A 7,390-nucleotide genomic window follows, 5' to 3' on the forward strand; every position below is an offset into this window, starting at 1 on the left:
CAGGATTCTAATTAATTGACATCAGTAAATTGAATTATTGGCATGTTTTTCATAGGAAGTATAGAATACAGTAGCTAGCAAAAGAACTACATTGTTACTTCTAACTCTTGTTCTCAACAGCAAATCAGTAGGAAACACTCATTTGTCACTTCATATCTACAAGGAACTTGTCAGGCATGTGCCCACCTGGCCGTCTGAGGTCAGCACAGTCTGAAAGCAGCCGGACCCACATCAGAGCCCCTGACTCCTGCATGGCTTGGTTATCGCCCACGGTCACTGGTAGGAGTTGAACTCTGTGTCCCCTAAAATCCGGATACGGAAGGTTTAATCTGCATATTCTAAGCAGGTGACTTTCTTGGGGAACAGAGTCTTTGCGGATGTAAGAAGTTGGTTGGGATGAGGTAATACTGAAAAAGGATGGACCCCCTAATCCAATAGCCATGGTGTTCCTACCAGATAAAAGAAATTTGGGCTCAGATATGCTATGTAAAGATGAAATCTGACATTGAGATCGCTGCCTTTTCAAACTAGGGAATGTCAAAGCTTGCCACAAAAGCCTCCAGCAAGCTGGAAAGAGCATGGAAGTTGCTCTCACAGCCTTCAGGAAAAGTCAACCTTGCTGGCACCTTGGTTTTGCACTGAGGCGAGAAGTTTCCATCGCTTGAGCCACTCAGTCTGGAGTAGTTCAACATGGCAAACTCGTCCAGCCTCCTGCTTACTGACTGCAGATTGAAAGACCCCTTACCAAGCCACGGAGAGCCTGGGCCCACTCTCACTGGGCACTGCCTTCTGAAGGACTCAGAGTTTAAAAGACTTGCCTCCAGTTTATTCCAAGGCATCCACAATTATATGCTGCCAGTGTCTGACACATTCTTCGTGGCATAGCAATTACATCTGACACTTCCCCTTACCTTTTGTTGCCTCCTGTGTTTGGAGTGACACTGGAACCTGGAGGGGGTGGTGGGAACCAGGACTGCCTGTTAAGAAATGACATCAGTTATAAACATGGTGTTTGAAAGTCTGATTCCCCCCACCCCCCAACACACACACATCCATGTCTGTCAGGCAAAGCTGAAAATAATTTGATGGTTTAAAAGGCAATGAAGTTACTGTTATAGAAGGCTTTGAAAATGAAATGAATACTTTTTCATAAATAAGATAGGAAGCAACCCTTCTATACCCCAGGCCATTTGCTCCCCCAAGAATATTTCTTTTTTCTCATTTCCTTTGGCTTCAAACAATGTGGAAATTTCCTGAAAAAGAAATTTGAAACTACTGGAAAGGAATAATACTTGTTAAATCTAGACGGCAGGAGAGCTGGTTTTAAGTCCCCAAGGTAGGTCTGTCTCTTGAGGTACACAGGGCTATTCTCAGGCCGGGTGGGAGTCAAGAGTTTTGCTCAGAGCAAGAGTTGATGCTCTGCTTGAGAGCCAGTCAGTGATGTAATGCAAGACGGCGAGAATCCTATTGTTGGTTTCAAGGACCCTGAATTGTGCCTAACTTGTCAGAGTAAGGATTCTTGCTCTGGGTTGAACATTGAACTGACTGACCTAAAATTTGTCTTACTGGCATAGGACCCCGTATTTAGAAGACCAGAGGATCACAGGGCTGTGAAATTTGGGTTCAAAAAAAAAAAAAAAGATGAAGCACATTTTCTGAAATCTTACAATATAATCAGAACTCTGACTACAGGGAACATGAAAACAATCAGTCAACTCTCTCTGGGGGGTGGACAGTGGCGCCATGACCAAGTCAGCCAGTCCATCAACAAACACTGAGCCTCTGCCTCACACTGAGCCTGTCTGTGGGGCAGGTGTCAACTCTCAAGCACTGGATGGGCATCCTTGTTTCCTGTTTTAATCATGATTTCCTGACACTGTGTTCTCTTTAAAATGCAACAGTCTCCCCTACCACAACTTCCTGCTCCTCTATGCCCAGAGGATAACGGAACCCAGCACCAGCAAGCCACAAAGGCAGGTTGGAGGCGGAGGGAAAGCAAAACTTACGTACACAGAGACAAGTGTCAACAGAGAGGGTCTTTGCCTTTGCTAGGAACAGGAAGCAATTAGAAGCTTGGAACTAACAGCAGAGGGAGAACGTATGGGTGCATAGCAACATGTGGCCAGATGCCAGCCATGGTTTCAAGTTAAAGCTTTTCCTGTAGTACGGCTTCATAAAATAGGTCACTTTCTCTGTTTCTCTGTCTCTCTCTCTCTGTCAAATAAATATATAAAAATAAAGTGTTTAAAAAAAAACATTAGGGGGGCTGGAGAGATGGCTTAGCGGTTAAGCGCTTGCCTGTGAAGCCAAAGAACCCCGGTTCGAGGCTCAGTTCCCCAGGTCCCACGTTAGCCAGATGCACAAGGGGGCACACACGTCTGGAGTTCGTTTGCAGAGGCTGGAAGCCCTGGCGCGCCCATTCTCTCTCTCTCCCTCTGTCTGTCTTTCTCTCTCTGTCTGTCGCTCTCAAATAAAAAAAAAAAAAAAAAAAAACATTAGGGGCTGGAGAGATGGCTTAGCAGTTAAGGCATTTGCCTGCAAAGCCTAAGGACACAGGTTTGATTCTCCAGGACCCACGTTAGCCAGATGCACAAAGGGGCTCACGCGTCTGGAGTTCATTTGCAGTGGCTGGAGGCCCTGGCACACCCATTCTCTCCCTCCCTCTGTACCTGCCTATTTTTGTATCCTTCTTTCTCTCTAATAAATAGAGATAATTTTTTTTAAAAAACATTACCAGCCAGGCGTGGTGGTGCACGCCTTTAATCCCAGCACCTGGGAGGCAGAGGTAGGAGGATCTCTGTGATTTCAAGGCCACCCTGAGACTACATAGTTAATTCCAGGTCAGCCTGGACCAAAGTGAGACCCTACCTTGAAAAAACAAAAAAAAAAAAGAGCACTACCTAGAAGAGTTGGAAGTATCAATGGTAGAATATTTGCCTAAAATGAATAAGGATCTTGGGTCCATACGTAGGATTACACAACCACAAAACCACACCACACCACCACAACAAAACGTTACCTGGAAGTTCGAGGCCCTGAAGGAACTGCAGCATTTGAAAAAGAGACTAGGGAAAGGGCTGAGGTTTGGGGGCAGCAGAACGCAGACACTAGATCTCCCCATTAGGAGACAAGGGAACAGGGAGGACACTCTGGACATACCCGGGGCGTCTTGGGTGATGATCTGACAATTAATAAAGGACACTCATGTGCCAGACATGAGCAAGAGGCAGACACCGGGAGCCCACCTTACCTCTTTTTCTTCACAGGGGCCATGGCGGAGGTGGAAGCTGTGGGGGTGGGGGTGGGGGTGTTTGCACTCATCAAGCCACCAGGCCGCCTATTTAACAATCAGAACAAGAAATCACGACATTATGTGTCTCCCCACCTTTGAAATATAGTCTTCTCATCATACTGAAGCCTACTGTCTATCTACGTAAAACATAGAAGTTGAGGACTGAAAAGTAATAAAAAATGGTTGGCCTTACTTGATCTGCCTGGCGTGCTACCAGAATTTCCAGTAACTAGTTAAAAACAGAAATGACAGAGTGAAGACGTCACTCATCAGATGATGCTCATTGAAAGTCAAGCCAAATAGCTGTGACGTTCTACAGAGCTGTGTTCTCTTAATGTCACAATTATGTTGTGACTATCAGAATTTTACAGCGATTTTTTTTTTTCATTGAAAGTATTAGGTTGAGAAAGATGTTAAAATGGGCACCATTTCAATTGCCCATTTGGCCTGCTTCAGACATTAAGAATTCTCTTCAGCATGAAAGTTATATGAAAGTACACATTTAAAAGCTAATTAAACCTGAAAGTCTTCCCGATTTGTGTTGTTTATAAACACCAGGAAAAAGGTACGTCATCTAATAGGTTACTAACAGAATCGTGGGTTCATGATTCAGGGCTCCCCGAGGGAAGTCATAGATACGACAACTACTAAGGAGGAAGATGAGGTGTAAAACAAGGAAGAGTTGAGTGTTGTGACAGCTGATCTCTGTTGTCATCTCAACTTGACACCGAATACCTCTCAAGCCAGGTCTGCGAAGGCAATTCCAGGAAGGGTTTACCAGAGGGAGGAAGACCTCCCCCAGAGCGCGTGGCTTTTCCAGTGGCACCTACACATAAAGAGGCTTCCAGAGAAAGCAATGCCTCTCATCTGGCTGTCCTCTGAAACCCGGTGGTACCTGTTCTCCCCTCTGCCAACATGGCCTGGAGCCTAGTGGCTCTCCAGGAATACTCCAGGCCTTCAGTGCTAGATGGGAATTCCGACCTCATGGACCGAGTAGCTACCAGATGTTAAGTCCAGCTTGCTGAAAGCCATTATTGAACTGCCCATCACGCGAGGCAATCTAATAAGCCCCCTTGATAGTATATGTTCATTTTCTTGGTTCTGAGCCTCTAGAGAACCTCAATTAATAAAAGGGAATAGGAGAAAAATAGCGTGGTAGGTTGGACGTGAAATGCCCTCATAGCCTCGTGTGTTTGTGATGAGCTTCATGCTCAATCCCCAGCTGGTAGCAACTTGGGAGCTGGAGCCTTGACAGAGGGAGCATGGTAGTTGGGGCAGGCCCTGGGGGTGGTATCACCCAGACCCGGCTGGCCAGGGATCACTCTTGCTGCTACTTTCCAGCTGCTATCGCAAGATGTGATGCCCACCCTCTGCTCTGCCATCATTTCCCTGGCATGATTAAGTTTCTCCTGGCGTCAGTAAGCTGAGATAGACCCTTTCCTCCCATCAGCGGCTTCTGGTCTTGTGTTTCGTCCCAACAATGAGAAGGTCACTGTTACAAACAAAGGGTGCATTTTTAAAACAGAAGGTAAAAGGGGGTGATCTGAATGTTGGTATATTTGGTTGAAGTGTTGGTTGGTAAGCTTTTTCAGTAAGTAAATATTTCAGTCTTTACATTCTGGTAACTCTCCTCTACTTATAACTGCCAAAGCCACAGGCCTATGTCTATGTTCCAATGACACTTTGGGCTAAAAGTTAAAAAAAAAAAAAGTTCTTTTTTTAAACATGTATATGAAATACACACCAATTTAAAAAGTACTTACGACTTGGTTTTTTCTGGTGATCTGAACGTGGACAAGGTTCTGATGAGAGAGAAAAAAGTGTACTTTGAGCAATTAATACTTCCTCCATTGGTACTTTTCCATGAATTTAGAGTTGTTAAAAAGTGTTAGATTTATTTGCTAGAAAGAAAAAGAAAGCACCAGTATTTCGACAATTTGAATAGTATGATTATATGATTTGATTTTTAAAATTCTTTTGTTTATTTTTATTTATTTATTTATTTATTTATTTGAAAGCAACAGACAAAGAGAGAAAGAGGCAGAGAGAGAGAGAGAATGGGCGCGCCAGGCCCTCCAGACACTACAAATGAACTCCAGATGCATGCTCTGCTTTTTGCATCCGGCTTACATGGGTCGTGGAGAATTGAGCCTTAAACCGGGGTCCTTAGGCTTCACAGGCAAGCACTTAACTGCTAAGCCATCTCTCCAGCTCTGATTTTATTATTTTTTTTAATCTCCTGTATTGGATGCCAAGAGGATTATTTTCAGAAAATGTAATATTGTTCAAGACTGTTTTTAATTCCTTGGCTTCAGTCATTTTTCTTCATAATAGGAGTATAAAATTTACCTCTGAATGTGTTTTATACTCTTAAACAGAACCCTAAACATGGTAAGAATGATGGCCTGAAGCAGCGGGTCTTCCTTTTATAGCCACAAGCGAGAGCAAAGCCTTTTACTCCAGAAACTTTATCCTAAAAATGTAAAAGATAATAATTTGCAGAAAGACAGTAAGCACGATTCAAGAACTGTTAAGTGTAAATAAGTGCCACTTAGAAAGAGATTACACTTGAGCCTTTCCCAGAGTTAGTAGTCACGGGTACCTATTGGTTAGTTGGTTATCCAAGGAGTTGGCCTTATACGTTTTAGCAGCACCGTTTCTGTCTGGGATCCTTCATAAAGAAACAACACAAACGTCTGGATTAATGTTTAGGTTACAAAAGTCCTTCCAAATCTCTTTCCTGCACGAATAACCTCACAGTATAACCACTGTCTTTAAAATAACTATTTTCAGGCATTAAAAACATCAGACATTTTAAAAACATCAAAGCCATGAAGGAGTCCATTTTGACAAAGTTTTGAATTTTAAAAGTGTGTTGACTTCTGCTATTCACCTACCTGATCCATGGAGCATTTAACTCATTCATTATTTCTCATATTTTCATTCTTCAGTAATACATCTAGTTATGACAATGCTTTCTGTGTTGCTAAGAGGCATCAGTGGAATACCTCAGTACTTCTTTTATTATTGTGACATTAACAATACTTTGTGTTTGCTAACCTCACTCTCTTTCCTCCTCAGCACACAGGAAGACCATATTTACTTTATTAATTGAAAAGAAGGGCAGGAGAGATGGCTTAGCGGTTAAGCGCTTGCCTGTGAAGCCTAAGGACCCCGATTCGAGGCTCAGTTCCCCAGGTCCCACGTTAGCCAGATGCACAAGGGGGCACACACGTCTGGAGTTTGTTTGCAGAGGCTGGAAGCCCTGGCGCGCCCATTCTCTCTCTCTCCCTCTATCTGTCTTTCTCTCTGTGTCTGTCGCTCTCAAATAAATAAATAAAAATTAAAAAAAGAAAAAAGAAAAGAAGCTGGGATTACTTGATTGAATTCTAAAGATTGTGGGCAAAAGTGGTAATTAGCACTTCCTGACCCACCGCCAAACCACTTGCATAGTTTTGTTGTTGTGGTTTGTACCCTTTTATCACCATCCATATGGTTTTTCTGTCCATGGGTTGGAAAGGGCATGACATCATAGAAGGAAGTTAAGTGCCCAAGTCACTGCCTGCATTCTAGCAAATCTCACCAGACATCCTACAGGTCAAACAGTGAGTTCTGTTGTGCTAGGGTTAGGGAACGTGAGAGTAGTGGATACTAAAACAATTATTCTACCTTGACAGAAGTAAGTTACTGAAACTTTGGTAACAGACCACAACAGGCTGTCAGATGGCTGAAACTCTGTAATCTTAGGTCTCTTTCAAGAGATTAGGGTAGGAAAAAGTGTGTTTCTCTTCCCTTTGAATCAAGAGTGACAAATGGAGAATAGCACCGTTCTGAGCCAACAGTGGAGCCTCCTGGCTTCAGTTCCTACTCCTCCCTTCCTTGCCCCACTCTTTGGAAGCATCCTACAGACCAGCAGAACAGAGAATGCATGACATTGGGCCCTGACTGTCTATAACCTTTACCATACAATTTAGAATAGAACTTGTAAGCATTCTTAAGGTGGATACTAACTTGATTGTTTTTTTTTTTAATTGATATAGGGTAAAATTTGACTTCACTGTCATAACCTAAAGAAAACTTCAATTTCTAGATATCATC

At 43.2% G+C, this 7,390-nt stretch overlaps 1 long non-coding RNA gene across 1 annotated transcript; it reads right to left on the minus strand.

Annotated features, from left to right (window-relative positions):
• Positions 1–3,249: 3,249 nt before the first annotated feature.
• LOC123459302 lies at positions 3,250–5,965 on the minus strand. The gene is made up of 3 exons (XR_006636206.1): positions 5,895–5,965; positions 5,056–5,094; positions 3,250–3,337 (listed from the first exon to the last, which is right to left on the minus strand). It is a non-coding gene; the product is annotated as an uncharacterized LOC123459302 (long non-coding RNA).
• Positions 5,966–7,390: the final 1,425 nt, after the last annotated feature.

Source organism: Jaculus jaculus, chromosome 3 (genome assembly GCF_020740685.1).
Source record: "Jaculus jaculus isolate mJacJac1 chromosome 3, mJacJac1.mat.Y.cur, whole genome shotgun sequence".
Lineage (NCBI taxonomy): Eukaryota > Metazoa > Chordata > Mammalia > Rodentia > Dipodidae > Jaculus > Jaculus jaculus.